Source organism: Crinia signifera, chromosome 5 (assembly GCF_055691185.1).
Source record: "Crinia signifera chromosome 5, ASM5569118v1, whole genome shotgun sequence".
Taxonomy (NCBI): Eukaryota; Metazoa; Chordata; class Amphibia; order Anura; family Myobatrachidae; genus Crinia; species Crinia signifera.
This window is the reverse complement of record NC_139221.1, coordinates 68,828,904-68,856,653: the sequence shown is the minus strand read 5'-3', so window position 1 is coordinate 68,856,653 and position 27,750 is coordinate 68,828,904. Positions and strand designations below refer to the sequence as shown.

The 27,750-nt window shown below is 40.4% G+C and overlaps 1 protein-coding gene across 5 annotated transcripts in view; it reads left to right on the top strand.

The window, feature by feature from the left end:
• Nucleotides 1–27,750, top strand: part of SNTG1 (syntrophin gamma 1) — a 577,365-nt gene that overhangs the window by 726 nt on the left and 548,889 nt on the right. The window lies entirely within an intron of this gene.

The following is a 27,750-nucleotide window of genomic DNA, read 5'->3' as shown; positions in this document are numbered from 1 at the left end:
TATCCTGACACGTAGCAATCACTGTTACACACCTGTATGTTCCATACTCCAATATTACCCTGAACTAACACTATACATAAAGTTTCCTTAGTGTTTTATATTCTAAACTCTTATTTTCCAGAGCACTTTCCCAATAATCTGTTACAATGATACAATGGGCCATGCATGAAATACTTTCATTGCCTTATATATTGTAGTACTCTGTACATACATCCCTCATCCTTGGTAAATACTCAGTTGAGAACATTAAGCCACAGCCAGGGAAGCAGTAATGCAGATTTATAGTGCACCAGTGACATTATACTAAGAGCTTGATCAATCCCAATCATTTCTGTGTAGGAGGTGGTAGAGAGGGTGTCTGGTTCCTAGGGGGTTTATAAACTTAGGAAATGAATCCTCTGTCTGACACTATATTACAGTGCACCACAATGCAGAGAATAAAGGCATATTTTATGGAGTATTATTGCATACCAGAATCTGAATGATCTGCTTTATACTGTACTGTAGCACTGAGTTGCTTTGGAAAAGTAGTGAAGTGAAATACTACTGTACTATATACATTATGTGTTTGTTTTTTACTTTGCATGTTATATAATTGTTATTCTGGTAACATCATTATCCAGACTGGGCACTTTTCTAGAAAAGCTAAGTGGTAATAGACTTGAAAATTCCCATTCATCCAGTGACAGGAGGGAATATACTGCATGTGAATGTATTGTTTGTTGGTGGAGAATTTCCTTAAGGCATAGACCTAGACCCTAATGACAATATTAGCGCTGTGAAACTTGCCCTACTCTTATACCGTGGGTCACAGGTGAAACATCTATCTATCACATATGGAAATCAGTTCTTGAGAAAGTTAAAACAAACGCTCACTACAAGCTGCTGATTAAATTAATTATAATCCGTCTGCTTTGCTCTATCTTGTAAAATATTTAATGTGGTTAAATATTTAAGTCTACCTGTTATCTATCTCATAAAATCACATATTGTTCTCATGATCCTGACATGGTTTTAATTGAAGTGAATTCTGTTTTAAAAAAAAAAAAAAAAAAAAAAAGAAATGTCTTGATACAAGCATAGACTATTTACCTTTATTGGGTCATCTGTGGGGAGTACTGGCATTTCAAATGGTCTATGTCCATTAGAGAAGACATTCCATTCCAAAGCCTTCATAATGTAGTACTTGGTTGTTTAGTATGGCATTTATCATAGGTTGTAGAGTCGTAAAATCATGATAGAAGTAATAACCCATCAGCTTCTAATTTCCATGCTACAGGCTGTGTATGAAAATGATAGTTAGGGGCAGACTGGCTGGTACTTTATCTCTCGCAATTTTAACTCTTGACAAGCTTTGATAAATACTCCACTTAATCATATATTTCCTACCTGATTATTCCTGTTTAGATTCTATTGATTACACATTACAGTCATTTGTCTTTTGCTTTAGCAATGGAATACCCTGGTTTATTGGATTCTATTAATGTGCAGCACAAATCTAAAAACCAAGAAAATCTAAATCCAGGCGGTGCCATCCATCATTCAAATGCACTCTATTGAATTTCTTAATCACATGCATATTATTGTGGCCAGCGGTGGTAATCATGTGCTTTACAGTTTGAATAAACATCATGGCATGTAGGGAAGCACACATTTCTGTACATATTTATTAGCACATAGATTTATATTGGTGAAAGGAGAGTGGAGGTCATTTGTCCACGTGTCATAGGGATTCTTCTGTAGTTCAGCTGTTAATTTGTGTGCATGGGCATGCGAGCCATGTCCTCCACATCAATCACACTTCTATAGCATTTGTGTTGCACGTACTTCACAAATTACGTTATTGCGAGACATTCTGGTATGTGGAACCGTGGCCAACTTTGAATTTAATGACATCACGTTCCCTCAGGTAAAGAAATAGACTGACTTAGAACCAGGAGGTGATATTTCAAACATAGCCTTCATTGGAAATGGGAGAAAAAATATAATACCCATGATATTAAAGAGCTGCAAATCTGCAAAGCAAAACCACTTCACTGCTGCTTAAAAATTCATAATAAGTCTCAGATTATAAAAAGAAAAACTGAATTAGCATTAACAATTAAAGGTTCGAAATGTAACTACAAAAAATACTTCAGAGTTCAGAAATGTAAAGGATTCTTGCTAGAAACAATGTTGAAATCAATCAGAGCTCCGTTGTGGAATGTATTCTATGCTGTGTGGTTTGAGAAGACATTTATCTTATTTGCAATATATTATCAAAGTGCCGCAAACTGTTTTTCTCCACCCTGACTTCCCATTTTACATGTGACATCATGGGGGAAATGTAATAGGATGAGAGATTCATAAAGTGAGAGATTTGGTGAGAAATCTCCAGGTTTTTTTAAAGCGGCAATCATGTAAAAACACTGCAAAACCAGTTTCATTTGAAAGTGTAAATTGCAGCTTTAAAAAACTGGCGATTTCTTACCAAATCTCTCACTTTATGAATCTCTCATCCTATTAAATTTCACCCCATAAGTTCATTTGGAAAAAGCCTAGACTGTTCTGAATGCTGTCCTGGCAAGTAAAATGATACAAATCTTACAGCATTATATTCAGTTGGTGCCAAGAAACTAGAGTTTTATTTCGACCATTGATGCTCATGTGCATCTGGATCTCTAGAATAATGGAACTCTCACTTAAGAAGTTGCGGAGAAACATGTTGAGGTTGCAGTTGATTTATTGTACTAGAGTGAGCAATAGTTAGACAATGTCACCAATGATACCCCTCTCAGACATAAGCCTAAAACCCAGATTATAATACATGTGCACACATGTCCAGTGTATTTTTGAAAGGGTCTACCTAAGTTAACAGTCCTGGGTCCACAACCCTGCTCACTATCAGGGTTATTCCCGAGACTTGCTACCCAGGTCAATGACCCGGCTTACAGTATGTCTGACAAGAAAATGATTGGCCGGGGACTGTAGTGCTCGGAGATTACATAATTTCCAAGAGCCCATTGAATACCAGAAGATCCAGTTCACTGGAAGACCTGGGTTCAGTGAAAAGAATTAAAACTTGCCATACATCAGAATGATTTCAGGCCCAAACGCACCATTTTGACGGGCTGTGCGATGCATTGTGCATGTTTTGAGTGCAATTCATTAGGTGTTTTGGTATGATGTGGCGGCCTGCTGGTCATGAGGTCGATCTTATGTGCTGCTCATAAGATCTGAAGATGCTGCTATCAACCAGAATGCCCAGAGGAATCACACACATGTCTGGGAAGGTGAATCTCAGGATCTCAGGATGACCAGCATGACTTGGATCTAATGCTGGTCATCCTGATGTATGGCCAGTTTAAGACCCGGAAACTACTAAGGTCATCTCCCTTGTATGACGGGTAGTCACAGCTTTAACCCATGCTCTGTGTCCCAGGTCTGAGCTGGGTTGAAGCGAGAATTTTATGTGTGAAATGGATATGAGTGACAAATAAAACAAAATTGTGTCCCACAAACAATCTCTGAGGTAAATTTCATAAACATGTCTAATTTACTCCGCTGACTCACTTTAATCTTAAGGCAGTGTTAGTCAATTCCAGTTGTAATGGATCTGTAACAGTGCCTGTTTTCCATGTCCTGTACCAGTAACACAGGTGTATTACACTCTTCCCTCAGGACTCCAAACAGTTCATGTTTTCCATACTACTTAGCAGGTGTAATCATTACTTACTGACACATTTTAAAAGCTGTATAGACAAGAATAGTAATTCCGCACAGTTTATAGATTGTATATTTTAGTAACATGTCCATTCCCTCTATTGTTTTATAAATGTCGTATTAGTTTAAAATACTTTGACTATGATGAGGGGGGTGCACCCAGGAATATGTATATTTCTGCTTGGGGCCCTCCGGACTGATTTAGTCAATTGTATTGATTAACATTATCCATACATTGATGAAGTCGCCCAAGAAAAAATGAATAGACAAAAAACATTTTAAAAGCTCACATATAGAGCTAATGAACGCGACTCTGCGTGAGCCAGATGTACTAAGCTTGAAAAGTGATAAAATAGACAGAGATAAAGCACCAGTCATTCAGCTCCTAACTGCCATGCTACAGGCTTTGTTTGAATAATGAAATTTGGGGGCTGGTTGATTGGTGGTGAATCACTCTCCATTTTATCACTTTGTAAGGCTTAATACATCTTCCCTCTTTGTGAGGATACATGAGTTTGAGAATGTATGGACTAATGCATTTTTAAAACATCCACAGATGGTACTAAAGTGTTTATGTGAGATTCTTGAGGAGACCTACAACCTATTCACTATTATGGTTCCTTGAGAAAACTGTTTTTAAGGATCACTAAAATTAAGTACATTTCTCTATATGCAAAATACAAATTCAAGTATTTAGTTGTCCAAATTTAGCATCTCAGTAGCATAATGCATACTTGCCTACTTTTGAAAACTAGTTTCAGGGAGATTATAGTTGGTAGTAGAATTTTGAACAGTGCCCCATTGAGGGGCCGTGTCATGCTCCACCCAAAGGGCGTGTCTAGTTCCATATATGGAAAGACTGTGAAAAGAGATTGTGAATGTGGCACCTAGAAGCGTGGGTGTGTACTGCTACATACTACATATGAGAGGAATCTTTTAAAATGACTTATACCCAAATGTAGATGTAAAGCAGTTAGTAAGAGCTACTATACTTGGTAAAGTGCTGGGACATGGTGCTGATAATTCAATGTAAATTTATCTATCTCATTCCATTTTTTCCCCAAAAGTGTAATGTGGGCTAGGTGAAATTAGGGAAATTGCTAGACTAATGAGGGAGAGAGGGAGATTGCTGCTATTTAAGGGAGTCTCCTGCAGAATGCAGGAGGGTAGGCAGCTATGGCATAATGGGAACAAAGAATTTTAGATTAGTGGCCAAAGAACTGCAACACTGTCCAACAGCTGATGCTGTCTTGTGGTACAAGAACAAGCAGGTGGACGTGTGGTAAAGCATTGTGAGCTAGGACAGGTGATTTGATTACCCGTGAGTGGTTTGCAGACATGCTCCTGTTGGAGTTTTCTGCAGTGCTGAGTGGTTACTGGACAGGTGGATGATGACAGAAGTGACACTTGTAGTTCTGTATTGTCCCTTTATTTTGTGGGAAAAAAAAACATTACAGATATTTATTTTCTACTGTAATATAGGAATTATAGGAATTTGAATAAAGCCACATATGTGCTATTCACAAATTCCTCTCCTTGTTCTGCTGACAGAGTTGGATGTTGAAGTGTGCTAAGCCTTATGTCTTTCCTGACTAATACGAGTAAGCATGGCACACTAACCTATTTTGTTCCTCTAATAGATTTATGAACAAAAAAAGTATATATATATTATATTCCTACTTCAGAGCCACCAGCATTTGTCACTGTCTTCAGCAAAGAATAGGAATCTGTGCAAGAAATATTGAATGCCAGAAGACACAGTTCACTGGAAGACCTGTGGAAGATCTTTGTTTGATTACATTAGTCTTCTTGTGTATCATTTCAAGAGGTTAGTCCAGGTCAGGGCAAGCAAGGAAAATTGTTTTCCAATTCCTCTTTGGCTCACTTCTGGTCTTTCTGCCTACTTTAGTTTTAACCACATAATTACAATTGTAGTACCACCTCCATACTAGGAGTGAGATTTAATAGGATGAGAGATTCAGAAAGTGAGAGATTTGGGAAGAAATCTCCAGTTAAAAAAAAAAAAAAAAACACGAGATTTCTTCCCAAATCTCTCACTTTCTGAATCTCTCATCCTATTAAATCTCACCCTAGGAGTACCCAATAACAACCCCCTCTGCCCAGTTTTTGGGCCAGATGCACTAAGCTTCAAAAGTGATCAAATGGAGAGTGCTAAACAGCCAGCCAATCACAGACTGTGTTTGAAAAATGTCAGGCAGGAGCTGATAGGGGGTCACTTAAATTTAAATTTATTTTTTAAATTAGAAAAAATTGGGATATGTGTCAAAAAATGACAAAGACTGGGGAGTGGAGAAGATGCCCAAAGCAACCAATTATCTTCCACCTATAATTTCATAAAATCTACTTACAATGCTAGCTAGAATTTAAATGGTAACTACTCTATTTATCCACTGCTTTTAAGCTTTGATTTCCCACAGATTAATAGCAGTTACAAGCAGAAATTCAGCCAAAATTTTGGCAAACAGCATTCTTTGTTTTTCATTTAATTTTTACTTACTGCACTTTCAGAGTAGATAACTTTGTCAAAACTGGGGCATTTGGAGGAAATGCAAGATTAATGACATCACAGAGTATGCCCTGTTGGGTGGTAGTCAAGATGGAACATTACAATCAGAGACAGAATGTTACATTACTATTACCTACAGTGAGAGGAGGAGGATAAAGTTTTGGCTCTTAACCCTTTGAGTGCCAACATCTCTGTGAGAGACGTTCAAAATATCCGCAAAAAATTCCAGCGTCGCTCACATTTGTCATATAAATTCAAAATAAAAATTTGTGTCAAAAAATATTACATTTCCTTTATAAGGTAACCCTTATAGGTCATTATGATGAATACAAATGTTTGCTAAGAAATTTTCGCACCTATTTTGACAAATTCACTGAAAGGGTTAAATACATTTTAGTTGCAGAAACAGCATGTAAATGAATGAATATAAATCAATCAAACCAAATATTGTTCCCATGCTCATCATGACTATTGTTTACCATGGCTTGTTTAAATGTAGTGAGCAGCACAGCTATCCACTTGCAGATGTACAGAGAATCTCAACTGAACAGAAATTCACATAAGCGTAAGGTATTCAATCTGGCAATCAGGGCCACCTACAAACACAGCCAACTCCGAATCAGCCCCACGATCTGTAATCAGAGCAGAACCCAAATATACCTCTACCAAAGTTTACAGTGAGTCCTCTGATCATTTGTTAAGGTGCCCACACACGCACCGATCCTGGCGGTGCGATGCTGTATGATGGGGTGCGCGCTCCCGCGGCACCTCATCGCACAGTACAAAAAGTATGTGCTGCACATACTTTTTGTACTAGCTTTTTCTAGCATAGCATCGCATCGCATGCACATCGTATGCACAAGGCATACAATGCGATGCTATGTGTGCTAGTTAAGCCCACAACGCACGCCGGGATCGGTGCGTGTGTGGGCACCTTTAGAGTCAGCAACTGATCATATTTGTAATGCTGTGTGTTCCATGCTACAGTATTCCACACAAAAAAAAAAAAGTAAATTGTTCCTCCATTAAGATGTACAGTTAGGATTACTGTATATTGCTATACACAACCAATAGGCTGATTAGGCTTCAGGCGAGGGCACCAGGACTGTGAGGAGGGGCATTCATTTTATTCCTATGACAGCATAGGAATAAAATGAAGACCTAATTCATTGCATGCTTGTCATCTATCTTCCATCCCGATGTGCTGTGGGGGGTGAAGTTCTTAAGGTGATTGCCAGATGGCTGTGCCAATGTAACCTACCAATTGAACCATTACTTTCTGTACATTGTGCTACAGCATTAGCTGGGAAGCCCCAAGCTAAAGCCTCCTTCACATGCCACAAGCATTAGATCTTAGTGTACATGCCAGTTATAAAACCTTCATTAGATGCACATGGGCATTATGACTGGGCGCCTATACTTGTGTGATTAGCAGCATTCAAAATGGAGCTACATGGGTATTATTCTAGGGCACCTGGAATCTTTAATCATGCCTTGTACATAGGGTTGTATTGTATGCAATGCTTTTTGCTCACTGTCACAGCTCACAGGGTCAGTATTCAACTGACCCGCTGCACATGCCGTTTCCCCCCTTTGCTAGGTTTTTGGACTGAGGGGGAAACGGCGTATGTGACTGCTACAATAGCCAGGCTCACGGCTAAATGCAGCAGGCTCCCTGCATTAGCCGCGAGCCTCGCTGTTTGGGGGAATCCTCGCCGTCCTCTGACAGTGAGGATTCCCCTGGAACTTTGAATAGGGTGATCTGCCGGATCAGGGGTTAAACGGCGAGGATCGCCTGTTTTCAGCAATCCTCACCATTTAACCACCTCGCCGGTCGCATTGAATATGGCTCATAGTATACTCTCACTTGCCCTTGTTAGAGAAAATAATCTTCTACTCCTTCATACTTGACCTGCAGGAAATGTGTCTGTGCTAATATTACTACAGGAGTTGACCCAACCGCAACAATCAGAAAAACAAATACTATGTTGCTGTTTATTTACAGATATTTAACATGTACTGTATGCTCTATTGTCACAGTGTTGAATAAATAACTCTATAGTATTCTCTATGTACCGAATCAAGATTACAAGCACACATTTACATTGAGAGGGCAGGAATTATGGGGTCAATGGAAATCTATTTGTCACTTGATAAATCAATCTGCTTGTTCTTAGAAAAAAACAAGAAATGATGACAAAATTCTGCGCTGGAAGTCCCAAATGGGTATTTTCGTTTTCAAAAGAGTTTCTTCATATAAATCCTCATGGATATTTCCCAATTTTCATCATAAAAGAGAAAAAATACAGTGGAACTATGGTTAATGATCTGTATAGATATGAAGAAATCTTTATGGAAAGGTAGCTTTTTAGATGCTCACATGTAGCTTACATAGAGAGCATGCAATAAAACCTATAAAGGTATCTTTCTTTCACCCTCAAAGGTAGATGTCACCTGTGTAGTCAAACAAGGAACCCAGGAATCTCACGAAATACACCACAGTGTGAATAGGTGTATAGGTGCTTACATTTATCTTACATGTCAATAAATGTAGGGAAAGCATATAAAGGTTTCTTTTCAATCCAAAAAAGGTGTAACACGTCACAATGGTATACAAAAACAGATGCTCACATGTGCTTACATTGGCACCAGTGTAGCCATACGTATCAAGGTTTCTTTTCCTATTGCAAGCCTCATTCCATATGTCAAAAAAGGAAGAGAAAATCCAATGGTGCAGTACCAAAAATTTAATTCTTCACACAATAAAAAATGTACATAAAAGAACAGGATATATTAATACCTCAAATCCAGTGAAACAAACAGTTCAGCTTAACAAGATGGTAGAAATAGGATGAACCCGGGTATCCTGCTGAAAAGTTCCTAACACCTTCAAAAAAAGTAAAAAGGAATCCTTCTTAAAAACTCACTCCTCCAACATGTTTCGAAGTTAAGTACTTCTTTCTCAACCTTGAGAAAGAAGTACTTAACTTCGAAACATGTTGGAGGAGTGAGTTTTTAAGAAGGATTCCTTTTTACTTTTTTTGACGGTGTTAGGAACTTTTCAGCAGGATACCCGGGTTCATCCTATTTCTACCATCTTGTTAAGCTGAACTGTTTGTTTCACTGGATTTGAGGTATTAATATATCCTGTTCTTTTATGTACATTTTTTATTGTGTGAAGAATTAAATTTTTGGTACTGCACCATTGGATTTTCTCTTCCTTTTTTGACATATGGAATGAGGCTTGCAATAGGAAAAGAAACCTTGATACGTATGGCTACACTGGTGCCAATGTAAGCACATGTGAGCATCTGTTTTTGTATACCATTGTGACGTGTTACACCTTTTTTGGATTGAAAAGAAACCTTTATATGCTTTCCCTAGATTTATTGACATGTAAGATAAATGTAAGCACCTATACACCTATTCACACTGTGGTGTATTTCGTGAGATTCCTGGGTTCCTTGTTTGACTACACAGGTGACATCTACCTTTGAGGGTGAAAGAAAGATACCTTTATAGGTTTTATTGCATGCTCTCTATGTAAGCTACATGTGAGCATCTAAAAAGCTACCTTTCCATAAAGATTTCTTCATATCTATACAGATCATTAACCATAGTTCCACTGTATTTTTTCTCTTTTATGATGAAAATTGGGAAATATCCATGAGGATTTATATGAAGAAACTCTTTTGAAAACGAAAATACCCATTTGGGACTTCCAGCGCAGAATTTTGTCATCATTTCTTGTTTTTTTCTATTGAATATACCTGTAGTGTCTTGTAGCACTATTTATGTTTGATACTAATCTGCAGCAGGAGATAGCGCTAGGTTAATAGAGTTTAATCTTTCTAAATCTGCTTGTTCTTGTCAGCAGTGAACACAGCTCATTGTTGCAGTTTGTACATTGTTGCGTCCAGGTTGTCTCAGTCCACTGGGTTACCATATCACCTATGACCCCTATGTTCTTTCAAAGACAGTCTACATGAAAATATACTGTGTACATATTGGACTTTGACCCAAAGATGAGTACGTATGTTGTCATGCAAGTTGCTAGTAAAAGAACATATGTCCGTGCTGAGAAATGAAGGAAAACTATTTTCTCTGACCTTGGTGAGCTGATTTCTGCTCCAACACTAAATTGTTTTCTATTATCTGTTGTAGCTTTTCAGCTGTCACCAGGAATCTGTTCATCTGTTTATCAGTCCCCATTAGTGGTCTGTGACCATTTTTGGGAACACTGTAGATTATATATTAAACATGCCCATTATGTTAATGGTTGTCATGCGCCTGCTTTGAGATCTGTTGGGGGTTTTATAAAAACAGAAGTTTGAAGTCCAATTTAGGTTAATGTCACCATGTTTATATATAAACTACAAGTAGTTTCACATTATGCAAAATACGGTAAGTCCAATATTAATGACTCATACATGAGAACATATATACTATACAGTTCCTCACTCGTATTTGTAGACTGTCCCGAAATATCTCATTATTGCTACTAAACTCTAGTTTGCAATCATTCACATGGGTGATGCCCTAACAATAGAATACATAGCAATAGTGTTCTGTTGTCATTCACATACCAGGAAGCATTCATGCAATATTCATGATGTACGGTTATACTGTATTGTTATTTCTACTACATTTGTGGGCTAAAATAGGCATATGGAAGCTTTCATAGACACATAAACTTAAGGTCAGCAGTGTCCTCATTTTTATCCCTCAACCCCCCCCCCCCACACACACACACACACACACACACACACACACACCCACACACACAAATCTGTGGGTGTGATAAGATGAGCGTATGACGTGTGTTTTCACATTGCACTGTGCATGCTCGGAATTGTACATACACGCACAAATCTGGCTATACAGCAGAGGCAGAACTACCATTGGTGCAGCAGTTGCAGTGCACTGGGGCTGAGGACTAAGGGGCCCACTTCTGGCCCTGCGCCCTGTTCCTGCCACCCACTATTTTTCCCTGTCACACTTTGCCTTTCCCTGTCACCCACTTCCATGTTGCATATGTGAACCTAGGTTGGGGAGGAGGAGGGAAGCCCAAATTATATTTTTGCACCTGGGCTTGCCACCAGTGGCGTAACTACTGTAAGGAAGCCCCAGCAGCCGCTTGGGGGAGCAAGCAGCAGCAGGGTCTGTGTGGGCGCCGGCACCCGCTCGACGCACTGACATGCTGCTGCCTGCCGCTGCCCACTGACTGAGCTCTGGACGCGAGATGACATGGCAGAGATGACAAATTTCCCCATTGATTCAATCGACTGTACACAGAGCTGGCTATTGGCTACTGTGTACAGGATGGGAGGGCGAATGGGCTTGTTAGGGTGGTCTGCGATGCATCGGAGCCAAGGGAAGCAGCAGTGTATGCTGGTCTCTCTTCCTCTCTCCTGGTTTAGTTTCTCTGTTATGCGTGTGACATCATCACGTCACACGCTGGAAAAATATGCTGGAGAGGAGCCTGGAGAGGGGGGGAGTGGCACACAAGTTTTGGCAGGGGGGGGGAGCAAAATGTATAGTTATGCCACTGCTTACCACCTACAAGTTCCATCACTGCTATACAGGGTCCTAGTTCAGCAAAGCTCAGAGAGGGCGCATCGACTCTTATGCCTATAGCAGTAGTCCTGAAACTGTGCCGTGGCACCCTGAGGTGCACTGGGAGACTTGCAGGGGTGCCCTGAGTTGGTGTTACACAATCAAATCCCATTATTCATGCTCCGTGTAATAGACAAAACCAGTTTGTGGCTTCCAATCATACCATATGTGGACATATACGGAAGGGAATCCTGTCCCTCACAAAACCTTAAGTATGACATATGTAAATAATTTACTTATGTTAATCTTATTATTTTATTTCCCTAATGTCCAATTACTTATTTCACAGAAATATTGACTATTCAAGTTTATGGATAGTTCATCTACAATACTTATCATAATATATAAGTGCAAAGAAAATGATATGCCCCTTTCTGGTCAGTTATTTGAAATCCCTTTGTCATAATCATTTTTTCTGATATAGCAGATATATGGCTGATGTCAATCTGCCAACATATTTATACTTCTGATAATTCCTTCATGTTTAGTATTAATTACACAGTGCGCTGAAATGCCTGCCAACCATGTCAATTTAATATAAAACTGTCTAAACTTTGCATGCTATTACTCAAACATTTCACTACAACTACATACAGTATATTCTGCATTTACAGCTTCTTCTTTTTTAACTGGAAACAAATGTAAAATTGTTTGCAGCTCTAACACCAAAGCCAGATTGCTGGGCATTGACTCCACTGAACAGTGCTGTATGAATTAGGTGACATCAGGTTTAGGAAAGGAGCAGGGACAGGACAAATAACAAAGGCCTGCAGTGCTGTTCATTGAAAATGTATAGTGGTCGGTGACTTCCTGGATTAAATTCACAGTCCCCTCTATATTTTACTATGGTGATAGCATTTAAATGAAAAAACTCTGTTTCCCATTTATATGAATTACCACAATACCTCTCTATTACATTTACAGTGTATTGAATATTGCATACTGTATTACATTGGGGGAAAATAGATGTGACAAAATCTGAATTACCATACGACCATAAGACATAAGACAATTATCTATATCAGAGGCTCTAATATAACTTGTCTCAGCAGCCTTGTGTCTTTGTAGAACAATAGGCCCTTATTTTCCATAGCATACTTGCCTTATCTCCTGGAACATCTGGAAGACTACCCATATGGCTATAAGATTACTTGTCCATAGCTCAATTTCTAGAAAAAAAAGCTTGGCAAGTGCTGCATACATAAGACACTATCTGATATTTGACAGCGCTCACAAAGATATACACAACACTTAGTTTGAGATTACTGTAGTTACCCCATGTGTTTAACAAAGGATGGTTATATAAATAAAGGCTAAGGAACTCAGGGGGTAACTCATGTTAGCTTGGTGAGTACCGATTGCTGAAATGCCAGCCTGCCATGTGCCCGCCCCTCCACCACCGAATCCCCTCGGTACCATGCCAGGGATTGTGCTTGGTAACACATCCCCTCACATGCCTCCGCTAGCAGGAGAAATCATTTGATGGCCACTGACCATCAGATGATGTATCCTGCCTTCGTCAATAAAAGTCAGTCTCAACTGACTTGACGAGGCAGGCATGGACATCCTGTTACCTCAACCGCCGGTTCCCACCCATAAAATGCTGGGTATTCCCATGGTCGAGCCCCCAGCCCTCCCTCCCCGCAACGAATGGCTGGCACTTGCGTAACTCACCAAAGCCATTCTTTGTCAGGGGCTGCACATGCGCAAATACACGATTACACATGTGCAAACCCCCAAACATCCAATCAGGGATGAATTCGGTCCCTTTCAAGTGTTATTGAATCCGGTCCCCAGTACCTTGAGCTTGTTAACGTGACTGAGGAACTCTTGATGTACATTTATTTTATTTTTTTTAAATTTATGAACAATTTCTTATATAACGCACACATATTCCGCAGCCCCAGTGGACAATCTATATTCCCTACCACATGTACACACACACTCACTCTTGGGTTAATTGTGTTGGAAGACAATTAGCCTACCTGTATATTTATGGATTGTAGGAGGAAACGGGAGTATTATTATTATTATTATTATTATTATTATTATTATTATTATTTGATGAGGGTATCTTTAAGTTGTTTTTTTTTTGGGGGGGGGGGGGTTCTCCTTGAGATGGCAAAAATAGATGCAGTAAGTTGCCCAGAACAGGTGGTGGATTTTGCTTAGAGGCTGGATGGTTGCAGCACCTTCCCTATTAAAATATTCCACCTATGAAAAATATACATACAGTAGGAACAGCCTAATGTAAGGACTTTAAAATGATATACAGTATATACAGTATATTGGCATTCCTATGGGTGAGTTACTGCTCATTTTATTGATATGATCTTTTGCCACATATTGCATTTTATAACTGCTTATTATTGTTTTTTTGTATATTTATTATTTCATCCTTGTGATAAGAGATTGTTTATTATTACATAATATTTTGAACATAATGCTACTTCATATTTTGTTGTTCTCTGGTCTCAATGTTTCTGTTTAGGGGTCTGACTAACAAATATTTGAGTAGCTGCTTGGTTAAAACAGGCCCAGCATTTTAACTCGGGTAGAGAGTAGGATTCAACATGAGTTCAACATGGCTTACGGTTCAGTGTTAATAGGTAAGCCAAGGCCATGTTGCCTAAGACCTGTTTACACCATACGAAGAACCGGCGCATGAAGGTGATCTAATCTCCAAGCCCCGGCTTGGGACCCATTGGTGGTGATGTCACTGGGACTCATTGTGGTGACATTACCAATTGGGCCATCAGCCTAAAAAAGAGGTCTCAGCCGGGCTCCAACCAGGAGGACCCTCATGTACAAAATCTTGAGTGCGACCTGGCATGGAAATGTGAAAGGGGTATTACCTTGACTGAAAACATTGAAAACTAGTGTACTGTACAGTATGTGATATGTTTTACTACAGTAGTTACAGGGACATCTTTGCTTTCAGTTCCATTGCTCATACCTGAGCTGAATAACACAAGGGCATATATTGCATAGAGGGAGATTGACCTGGCAAAGCAGTTAGACTACAACCCTAAATACTATTGTCTGTATCATGGAGGTTAATGAGTCTCTCCTATTGGGCCTAATTCATGGGTGGCCACAGTGAAAAAGTTTATGGGGATAACAAGACAGAAAAGGGGGGGGGGGTGTTGTGTGTATGAGACGGACAGTTTCTGTCTCTAAAAGTGCACAACCTCTCACGCCAATTGACATGTTCAAAAGTATATACTACGCCTTTCATAGGCATGCTGCAACTGATGGTGGAACTTTATATGCACAGAGACAGATTAATGCCACAGTCAGTGGAGGTCTCAATAGGAAGATCATAGGCCTTGGCATTAGCATACAGACATAGGCATCTGACTGATAATCATTACCATTATGTTTTGTTGCAAAATTGTGGAGATACTGTAGATGGTGATAAAAGCTCATCCTTATCACCAGATAATGATTAATAACCCCCAATTTCCTCCTCCCCCTAGTATTATGTCAGTAATAGCAAACAATTTGTCATTCAGCAATGAATATTCATTATTTGCTCATGAATTACCCTTTGTATTTATGCCTGGTCCATTCAGCAGTACTGAATGCTAGAAACTGGTTTTTACCTTAATTTATGTTATAGTGTGCTTTACTGATGAACTATTTTAATCTTTGAGCTTTCTGTGTAATTTGGCATTCACTTTATTTTAATATTTTTTTAAAATGCCCACTTGTTCTGTAGACACTCAGAGGAACAATAGGTCACATCCCGTTCCTTTTTGAATTTTCTTTACACTTAAATAATGCTGAGTTGACACATGCATGTCCGTTTTCAGAGATTGTGCTTTTTCAGTATTAATCATTAACATCTGGGTCACCAACAGATATTTCTTGTAAAATTGTTGTGATTCAGGCAACCTAGGCGATAGCAGCTGACAGAGTAAAAGATTATGAACTTTTGGTTATGCTGCCAAGTAACGTCAGTCTTTCGTCATGCCGCATGTAGCTGGGGAAAGTTCTACATGTTTAAATTGGCGGAACCTGAAGGAGAAGGGGACTACAATAGGAATATACAAAGAACCATGTTGGCTTTTTACTACTAGGCCTAAGTGTTACTGCTGGATTTATTATCACATCTGGTTGTATTTTTGCAATATTACTGGACACTAATATTGTATATGTATTGCTGGTCGCTACTGCAGTACTACTGAAATATTCTTGGGCACTAATGTTGCTGCTGGTATAATACAGAGACATACTGTTACTGGTTAGTGATGTTGCTATCTTATTAATTAGCAACAACGCTACTGCTTTACATATTTTTATTTTTGTTGCTAAACCTGCAAAAGTGATCCACGGTTGTCTTAGTGATCACTTTGCCTAGATCATACAGTTGCAATCATTATTTTCCCATTTCAAAGCAATGGTGTTCATCCTTATGTCAAGTTAGTTGGAAAAGTAAATGTGCATTACAGACCTTTTGAAGAGTAGGTAGCTACTGCTGTACTCCATAATATCTGCTTAATTAGAGATAATGGAGATGTTGTTTGCACTACAGTGTTGAGTCATGAGTACATGAGAAAACATAAAATGTAAAATCAAAAAAGGGGACTGTTTGACATAAAAAAAGAACTTCACTTACTGCATCGCTGGCCAGTTGCGAACATTTCTGCTCACATGTGACTTGGCATCAACGGATTGTATATATATATAATTGCGAATAAAAATAATGATATATATATAAAGGGGGGTGACCTTTTTCTGTGATGTTGGGGTAGCAGCACGTCTATGGAACCTCGCTGTTAATAGAGGCACAGGGAAATAGAAATAAACAAGGAGATATAAAAGTGTGCTTTTATACTTTCACCAGAAACAATACACAATAGTACAATCAAATGTGTTTATTGTGAACATCCGTACATCAGATTGATGATTCTCATAAAATTTCAATATTTTATCCAACGCCTGACTTAAAGCAGCAGAAATATCCCTACACGTTTCGTCCAATTAGGACTTCTTCAGGGATGATCAGGATCAAATTGAATAATGTAAAAGGGCTAGTTCTCCTTGAAGGTTAAAGTGAGGCAAGGGATATATCAATATCAAACGCTATCAAAGCATTTTGTCATACAGAATGATGCAGCTTCATTAGCAATTTAGCAATTTAGAAGTAGAGACAGGATTTATGATTAAACAGCTGACCGACTGATTTCTTCACAGCCCTAGTACTCAATGGTACATACAGTACCTGGTTTCTTTTCAACAAACTTGGAGCTGCAGTCTTCCCCCAGGCATTACAGCTTCCCTCAAGCCATCTTTTATAGAGGTCAGGGAAATTATAAAGAGTGACATACAGAGTGAGAAACAAAGCATCTTTGGCGTGGGACCCCACACCCGGCCAGGCGGCACCCTACTATGACTTCGACCTAGATGCACTCATCATAGATGTCTTAAAATAGGTTTAAGTAAGGGTGGTAATTTACCAATGGGGTGCTACACTGAAGCATGTCTGGAGAAATGGACCAATGGGCGATGGAGGGTAGTATACACAAATCTCCGGTATGTCTCTCAGGATCAGGAGATATATATATAAAAAAAAAAATAATAAAGGCAAGTATCAGCAATGATGTCGTCAAGTATCAGGAATGTGTAATGGGTTCCACAACGTTGGTAACCATATGCGTACCCCAACTCACTATTAGGAAAGTAGGGGGTGCTCATAAAGGTATCTTTTTCTTTACAGGTTCACCACGGGTGCAACATCAAGATTAGGGGATGCGTACCATACTCACACGACAAAGTATAAATACAGGCACATCTGGGTATCTTTTAAGGAAAGTGTGGTCCTCTCATGGGAATGTCACAACTCCATATGCGGGTATAGAAAAAACAGAGAGCCCGCTTTTAAAGGTAGATACAATTTATTTGGAACGGATAAAAATGAACTGGGATATGCTAGATGGAAAACAGAACACGGTACCTTGAGGCTGGGGTATTGGCCTTATACCCCAGTCTAACACCGTCTGCAAGCACAGAAAATCCCAGTGGTATAACAGCAAGTCCGCTCCTCTCCTGCCAACGCGTTTCGACAGGGAACCTGTCTTTCTCAAGGCATGGAGAGGAGTGATCAGAAAACCATATTTGTACCCATGCACATTACAATCAATTAGACTTACTTCCGCCGGAAGCGTTAAGCAGGCGGAAGTTGTGTTGGAAAAAAACACAGGTCGGAAATAAAGTATACTGGCTCCTTATTATTGAGCCTAAATATAGCGTCTACTGTATAGTGCCCCGCTGATTAAGCTGGGGAATTTAGAGGGTATTAACCTAGACGGAATGGGGCTTACGGTGAAGTCTCCGGGCGCAATGGAACGCACACAGACAACGTGTGGAACGCATTGCGACTTCCGGCGTGTACATCATTTTCGGGAGCGGGGTAATCACAGCGTCCGTCTCCTGACGCTGTGGAACGCACCGCTTCAAAGTGCTGGACCGCAGACGTCACTTCCGCATGTCGCGGTCCAGTGCCGTGCTGCAGCGTCGTTGGTCAGCTGTATAGAAGCTGGCTATTGCACTACGTCCATAGGGGGCCTGATTCAGCGCTGTTTATGCAGCGATGGAATTTAAAGTGACATGTGTCCATAGGGGGCCTGATTCAGCGCTGTATATACAGCAATAGAATTTAAAGTGACATGTGCATGGAATAAAATATGGCTTTTACAATGTATGGCAACAGAATGTGTTATAATAACAAATATACAACGAATATATAAAATACAGTTGATATATAGAAAATACAATGGGTATATAAAATGGGGTAATTAGAAGGATGCTAGAATTAAAAAAGTTAAAAATTATAAAAACCATTTTAATTCGAAATCTGAATTAAGGCCATGAGGGGACAAGGAATTTAAATCGTAAATCCACCTCATTTCTTTTTTGGCCAAATTCTGTTCCTTGTTCTTATGTCGCCAAATATCTTTGACAAGTTCAAGGCCCCAAAAACCTTTGATATGGCTTGGGGAACATTGGTGGGATTCCTTAAAGTGCAGTGAGAATGGGTGATCCGGATTACCCTTTTTTATATTCCTAATGTGTTCGGACCACCGGATCTTCAGGGTCCTGGTGGTCTTTCCCACATAAAGTAAGTTACACGAGCACATAATAACATAAATGGCGAATTTCGAGTTACAGGTCATAAAATGATTCAGTTTGAACTGTTGATTATTAAGTATAAGTTCAACTGTTTTTTTGGGGGTGCTGGTGCAAGATTTGCACATCGCACAATCCCCACACCTATGGAACCCTTTGTTCCTAATAATGCCACCTAACGGTGTTTCTATAAAAGCACTCGAAACTAATTTATCTTTAATACTTGGGGCTCTCTTGTAAACAAATTTGGGTTTCCTAGGTAAAATATCAGATAAAATGGGGTCACGTAAAAGCAGGTTCCAATTTTGATTAAAAATTCTTTCTACTTGGCGGTGGTGGCTACTATAGTTTGAGATAAAGGCCAAATTGGCACCGGTCTCTTTAATCTCTTTTACTTTGGTCGTAAGGAGGTCTTCTCTTGGAATAGCCTCAACTTCTTCAATGGCCTTATTTAATGTGACTGGTTTGTACCCCTTATGTAAAAATTTGGATTTAAGGGTTTGAACACTTTTATTGTATTCTTCAGGTTTGGAGCAGTTGCGCTTCATCCTAATAAACTGCCCTTTGGGGACATTTGTAAGCCATCGGCTCAAGTGGTTACTTTTGCTGTCGATATAGGTGTTTGAGTCGGATGGTTTGGTATATACCGACGTTTGTAGTGTATTATTCTCGACATAGATATTTAGATCCAAAAAATTAATATTGGATTTGCTGATAGCAAAAGTGAGTTTTATATTTAATAAATTAGTATTTAAAAAACCACAAAACTCATTAAGAAGGGATTCCTCCCCACGCCAAATAAATAAAATATCATCAATGTAGCGCCACCACTGGACCAGGTTCGCACCCCACTCATGGCCAGACCACACCATAGTATCCTCCCATCTGGCCATGAAGATGTTCGCATAACTGGGTGCGAACCTGGTCCCCATGGCGGTACCCACTTGTTGGAGAAAGAAGGAACCATTGAAGTTAAAATAATTATTATTTAAAATAAAAAGAATTCCTTCCAATATAAAATTTTGCAGATTGGCTTCCATCGCGGTATTTTCCAATGTCTGTTTAATTGCACTTAACCCATCTTCGTGTTTAATAATAGTATATAAAGATGTAACATCCGCTGTTACTAAAAACAGAGAATCGTCCCATGTAACATTCTTAATTTTGTTTAAAACATCCTTCGTATCTTTAAGATGCGACCTATTATTGCACACTAATGGCTGGAGATGGTGGTCAATAAAAAAAGAGAGATTAGAAGTGATTGAATTGGTCCCCGCTATGATAGGACGTCCAGGGGGGTTAGTTAAATCTTTATGCACTTTTGGCAAAAGATATATAACGGGCACTGAAAATTCTTCTACCACCAAAAATTCTGAGGTTTTTGGGGCCTTGAACTTGTCAAAGATAATTGGCGACATAAGAACAAGGAACAGAATTTGGCCAAAAAAGAAATGAGGTGGATTTACGATTTAAATTCCTTGTCCCCTCATGGCCTTAATTCAGATTTCGAATTAAAATGGTTTTTATAATTTTTAACTTTTTTAATTCTAGCATCCTTCTAATTACCCCTTTTTATATACCCATTGTATTTTCTATATATCAACTGTATTTTATATATTCGTTGTATATTTGTTATTATAACACATTCTGTTGCCATACATTGTAAAAGCCATATTTTATTCCATGCACATGTCACTTTAAATTCTATTGCTGTATATACAGCGCTGAATCAGGCCCCCTATGGACACATGTCACTTTAAATTCCATCGCTGCATAAACAGCGCTGAATCAGGCCCCCTATGGACGTAGTGCAATAGCCAGCTTCTATACAGCTGACCAACGACGCTGCAGCACGGCACTGGACCGCGACATGCGGAAGTGACGTCTGCGGTCCAGCACTTTGAAGCGGTGCGTTCCACAGCGTCAGGAGATGGACGCTGTGATTACCCCGCTCCCGAAAATGATGTACACGCCGGAAGTCGCAATGCGTTCCACACGTTGTCTGTGTGCGTTCCATTGCGCCCGGAGACTTCACCGTAAGCCCCATTCCGTCTAGGTTAATACCCTCTAAATTCCCCAGCTTAATCAGCGGGGCACTATACAGTAGACGCTATATTTAGGCTCAATAATAAGGAGCCAGTATACTTTATTTCCGACCTGTGTTTTTTTCCAACACAACTTCCGCCTGCTTAACGCTTCCGGCGGAAGTAAGTCTAATTGATTGTAATGTGCATGGGTACAAATATGGTTTTCTGATCACTCCTCTCCATGCCTTGAGAAAGACAGGTTCCCTGTCGAAACGCGTTGGCAGGAGAGGAGCGGACTTGCTGTTATACCACTGGGATTTTCTGTGCTTGCAGACGGTGTTAGACTGGGGTATAAGGCCAATACCCCAGCCTCAAGGTACCGTGTTCTGTTTTCCATCTAGCATATCCCAGTTCATTTTTATCCGTTCCAAATAAATTGTATCTACCTTTAAAAGCGGGCTCTCTGTTTTTTCTATACCCGCATATGGAGTTGTGACATTCCCATGAGAGGACCACACTTTCCTTAAAAGATACCCAGATGTGCCTGTATTTATACTTTGTCATGTGAGTACGGTACGCATCCCCTAATCTTGATGTTGCACCCGTGGTGAACCTGTAAAGAAAAAGATACCTTTATGAGCACCCCCTACTTTCCTAATAGTGAGTTGGGGTACGCATATGGTTACCAACGTTGTGGAACCCATTACACATTCCTGATACTTGACGACATCATTGCTGATACTTGCCTTTATTATTATTTTTTTTTATATATATCTCCTGATCCTGAGAGACATACCGGAGATTTGTGTATACTACCCTCCATCGCCCATTGGTCCATTTCTCCAGACAAGTTTTCCTATATTCTGGGTTGAGTGGTGACCCAGTCCTGTGGATCCGGCTGAAGGAGTGCTTTGCGCCTTGGGACTTATTTCTGTTTGTTTTGTATATTGTGCTACACTGAAGCAGCTGTAATGAATATTTTCACCAATGTGGTCGATCATACAACATTTTAAAGAGCTTAGAGGATGTGCAATTGATGCAAAATGCCTGGCTACAGGCTGCTCACTAGATGAGCTTAATGCTGCTCTAATAGCTGATCTGTGAGCTGTCATGCATGTTTTGAAGGCTGTCTCAGGTTTTCCTATGTATAACAGCCCACATGGACATATGATCTGATACACTACAAATCGAGTTACATGTAAGGTGATGTCTAATAAAATATTTTTTCCCAGATAAGGGATGAAAAAACACATCCCCAGCAACTAGGAATTGACATGTGGTGCAAGTGCACTGAAAACAACCTTTCCTTAATATTTGTTGAGGAATTAACCTTAGAGACATCAGTCTTCACCAGAAGGTTCCGTAAATTACGTCCACGGGTACAACACGACATTAATCGTGTGTCAGAAACAATCGTGTGTCAGATACAATCCGAATGAACGAAAGGCCATCATTTTTTTTACTGTGTTGTTAATTACATGACTGGCAGGTATGAATCTATTAACCCATGGAATAAATGCTGATTTTGTGGTACCTTTATTGCCCCGTAGGGTAACCAATCTATCTAAGGCCAAGACTTGCTGCAACGCATTTTCCAAATGGACTTTGTCATAACCCCTCTTAATGAATTCTGTTTAATCTCTAACATCTGTTGGTATGCTAGCTCAGGGTTGGATGTAATTCTTTTTATTTGCAAGAACTGTGAATAAGGCAAGCCCTGTAACAATGGTGTAGGATGACAACTCTTGTACAGAAGCAGGTTATTCCTGTCTGTTGGTTTAGAAAACAAACTAGTTTCAATATTATCAGAATTTATTTTGATACATACATCTAGAAAGTTAACCTGTTGTTCACTAACCACAACTGAGAACTTCACAGGGATAACCCTCTGATTGTGCATCTTGATGTATTTAAGTAAATCATCTTCCGGACCCCTCCAAAACAGGAGGAGGTCATCTATATACCTCGTATACAGTACAATCTGATCAGCGGTATGAGGATTAGCAAAAAAGAAAATTTCTTCAACATCAAACATATAGATATTACAGTATGATGGGGCTACATTGGACCCCATCGCACAACCGATAAACTGCAGATAAAATTGATTATCATAAAGAAAATTTTTTTGTTAAAATTAAAGCCACCAACTCAATCCCAAATTCCAATGGTGGACCTTTATATAAGGGATGATTGGTGAGAAAGTGCCAAAGTGCTGAGATGACCTGTTCATGTGGGATAATCATATAGAGACTATGGACATCCATACTAAACATCCATATTTCCTGATCTGTAAAAGGTAGTAGGTAATTCATTAACTTTACTCAACAACATGGTGGTGTCCAAAAAATATGTAGGATGGTCTCTGATACAAGGTTGAATTAGAGTATCCACATACTGTAGATGCTGTAGCAATGGCAAGATATAAAGATGTCCTCGCTGAGATTATCGAGCGTCCAGGTGGTTGACTTAAAGAATCTAACCTAATTATCACAAATTTTTAGTAAGTAGTTAGCATTTCACATAATTATAATGGGATATGTGATCTACTCATATTTATTAAACTTCAGTTGTAAAATTAATTCGGAACTGTGACTAGTCATAATAACGCCACTTTTTAGAGGCGTTGTGCAGCTTCAATTTTCGATAAGGCTGTCTTAGCAGCCTCTTATTGCAGCTCCCTCTCCCTTCTCTCTACCCTTTTGTGTTTGTAATACCCAGGGGTATAGATAGAGAGCTTTCATTAGTTTAGTGTAAGCATTCTGCCTCCATACACAGGACCGTATTCTGGTGAAGTCGTGAATTTGCATGGGGGAGCGATGTTTGGCTTCTGTGTGTGTATTTCTGCGCATATGCCGGATGCGAATGGGCACGTATGCACCAGTTGCCAGTTTCCATGGCAATGAGGCAGTGATGCATCTTCCGGGGGCGGGCAGCTGACATCACTGTGTTCTCTTCCTCATAGTCCAGCATAAATTTGGACTATGAAATTCTTAGTAATAGTAATATGTGAACTGTTTAAAAAATTACCTAACAATACAGGGTCTTTCGGTACCATGCAATAAAAAATAACCCTTTTCTTTCTTCTTTATTTAGTTTGTAGTTTAAGAAAATTTGATAAAATATCTATAGATAAACCAGTATAAAATGTAACAGTTAACATAAAATGTATTTTATGAGCAGCAATCTCATAATGAGTAACAGCTTTCCGTGCAGCTGCAGTCAATTCAGTTTTTAGGCATAATTTGCTATTTGATAGAACATCTTGCAGTATTACAATATGAATTATAATGCACCACCGATTTTAAAGGATGCAGATACATTTGTAAAAACAAAAAGGGATCTGGAAAATAGAATACGATCAAACATTTCTACTGTAACTTGTGATGTCATCAGTACATTGCCAGAAAACCTACTTGTACTGTACAGCTGTATATATGATGCTACTGCCTGCAAGTCAAAGCTAGACTGACATACTGTATATTATTTGTTTCTTTATTTTTAACTATGCCTCAATGGGGGAGGGGTAGTTGTATTGCGCTAGGAAGGACAAATGCCACTGTAGTATTGTAGTATTGCATATGCATATACAATTACATTCACACAAAATATAGGCATGTCACATATTTAAAAAAAAATCAAAAGCTGCTTATGTGTCCTACTGTTTTGCAAATAAGACGATGCATTTTAATGGAACAAATTGCACGATAAGATGCTTGGCACTACCAAGTCATGCCATGGCATGATGTGACTGAAAGGGCAGTTTAACACTCATGAATACTAGATGTAAGTGGACACATCTCTATAGACCTTCTAAGTGGCATAAAATGAACTGGGGCACTACTTGGATTTGAAAAATTATCTTGGGTACTACCGTTTGTTTCTTAAAAGTAAATAGGGTAATATTATGGGGCATAAAATGAACAACCACTTTGAAGAAGGGCATTGTCCTAGAAACATTGGGGAAGGGTACCTAAAAAAAGGGCCCACAAAGTTCTGGCTATAATCCTGAGCTAATCTATGCTCTTTATGTCTTATTCTGGCTGAAACATATGCTAGAAAGGTTACTTACTGTACAGTAATTGTAGATGTAGTATATGGAAGGAAAATGTACAGTGCATCAACAAATGGTTATGTACAACATTTTTTAATATGAAGATGCAGTCACAATTAAACTGCTCCTCACTGCCCGCTGCTGCCAATTTTGACAGCCATTTTGACAGATCAAAGTATATTTAGCATTTTTAAGGTTACAAAAAGTTTAAAACTGTTTGTTGCACATGTGCTGTAATTGTGTGCTGTAATTGTATATTGCCAAATACAACTCATCCAGAAGAGCTGTTTTGTGTCTGACTTTCTAACTTGGCCTCCATTACATTGGCTGAATTGCAGTGACGTGCGGTGAGGTCAGTGCCTGGGGAGGCACTGACCTCACCGCAAGTCACTGTCAGGGACTGTTCTGCACCCCCCCCGCCGGTACATGCGCGCCCCACCTGCCCTCCCTCCACCCGGCGAACTCACCTGTCCTCTTCTCGGCGGTGACGGCCGCCGGTCCTCTCCACGGTGGTGACGGCGGCCGGTCCTCTCCACGGCGGTGAGTGTCAACGGCAGTCTACCAGCAGGCGCCGACTCCCCGCTGCCCGCGCCCCGCGCTGCTGCATCCTCTCACGGGTCCTGCATGTGTGATTGGACAGCGGATCCAGCACTGGATCTGCTGGCCCAATCACATCTGGTGGCGTGCGTTTATACTGGTGCCCCTGTCATTGCGGCACCAGTATTAGTGCTGCTTCCCTATTCATTTTCAATGGGCTTTTACAGCTCATTGCTGCACCCTGCCCCCCTGCCCACCCCTTCCCGCCCCACACTGCCCAGAGTTTCAATGTAAACAGCAGGAGGCACCTCTCCAGCTGCCTCCCACCCTCACATGCAGCAGTGTAAGAGGGTGGGAGGCAGCCGGAGAGGGAGAAATGATGAAAATAATAAAAGAAGATATATAAATATCTTCTTTTTATTATTTTCATCATTATGACAGGGGAGGCTCTGCCTCCCCTGCCTCCCCTGACTGCACGTCCCTGCTGAATTGTATGTTTAACATGGGCTAAAAACCTCAGACTTTTACTGAACTCAGGGCCTGATTTAGTAATGATTCCAAAATAAAAATCTTTGGGGCTTATTCATACCTAATTATTGGGCTGTAGTAGCACACGTGTGCGAGACCATCCTGCGATAAAATCCAGCATCTTTTTGCATTTCAAACTGAGAAGAGGTTGGTTTTTTTTCTTTTTAGAGAAGTACCGCATTGGTTAAAGGAATAATGCGAATTTGTATGATATAGATGAAATTGTGTGTTTCTCTGAGATAACATACAGTAAAATAAGTTCTTTTATGTTGTGCTGGGTTCGTTAACTGTCAGTGGCGCACCCCTGAGTTCCACCATTATAGTACTAGGAGCCAAGGGTGGAGGAGAAAAAGAAAAACTCTTTTTGAGGGCACCTGTAAGTGTCAGAGAAAAGCATGTATGCCAATAGAGTTTTTAAAATATACATTTCTATTAGATATGTATTAAAAAATGAGGTGAGATGATTTCCTTGTCCCAAACAGTAAAAAATCCCACAAACTGCACACATGAATTGGGAATGGAATTGCAGCTATTAACCAATTTGCAAAGTTTATGCAAGCCTTTTGCAGCCTTGCATGGGACAGGATTTCACTCTGGCAGGGCAGCAATTATCTGATCGCAAGGCTCTGGAAATTGGCAGAAAAGTGGTCAGGTACAAATGGGCAAAACCATGTGTACTAGGGAAGCCAATCCCGGGGCATTTTTTCAATCCCGGGATTGAAAAATGCTCAATCCCGGGATTCCCGGGATCCCGGGATTGGCTTCCCTAATTAAAAAAAAAAACGCCCCGGCCACCCAGCACATTCACAGAACTTACATTTGCGGGTGCTGAGTGGGTGGGCGAGCGTAGAGATATTGCTGGGAGCCGGGTGGGCTGCAGGTATGTCCGCTGGGCGGGTGGGCAGCTTCAGCTGGGCGGGCGGGTGCACAGCTTCGGGTGGGCAGCTTCAGCTGGGCGGGTGGGCAGCTTCGGGTGGGCAGCTTCAGCTGGGCGGGTGGGCAGCTTCAGCTGGGCGGGTGGGTGGGCAGCTTTGAGTGGGCAGCTTCAGCTGGGCGGGTGGGTAGCTTCAGCTGGGCTGGCGGGCGGGCAGCTTCAGCTGGGCGGCTGGGTAGCTGTTCGGGTGGTCGCGTAGCTTGGCGGGTGGGCGGGCATGTGCTGTGTGCTGATAAACCGGGTTGCTGGGTGTGTGGGCGGCTCCGCTGTGTGGCCTGCGCAGCGTGACAGCTGACCTCATCACGTTGCGCAGGCCGCACGCCGGGTATGGGAGAAGCCGGGCAGCATCTGAGCGGGTGCTCAGACGCTGCCCGGCATTAGACTGCACATGTGCAGTCTTATCCCGAAATCCCGGGATTGGAATCTCCAATCCCGGGATTGAAATCCCGGCATTTTGGAGGCCAAATCCCGGGATCCCGCCGATCCCGATCCCGGGATTGGCCACCCTAATGTGTACTGTAGGTGGGGCAAAAGTAAAATGTGCAGAGCGAGTTAGATTTGAGTGAGGTGTTTTCAAACTGAAATCTTAATTGCAGTGGAAAAGTAAGGAAGCAAGTAGTTACCGTGCACAGAAACACAGTAACTCACCCAAATCTAATTCTCTCTGCACATGCTACATTTGCCCTATCTGCAGTGC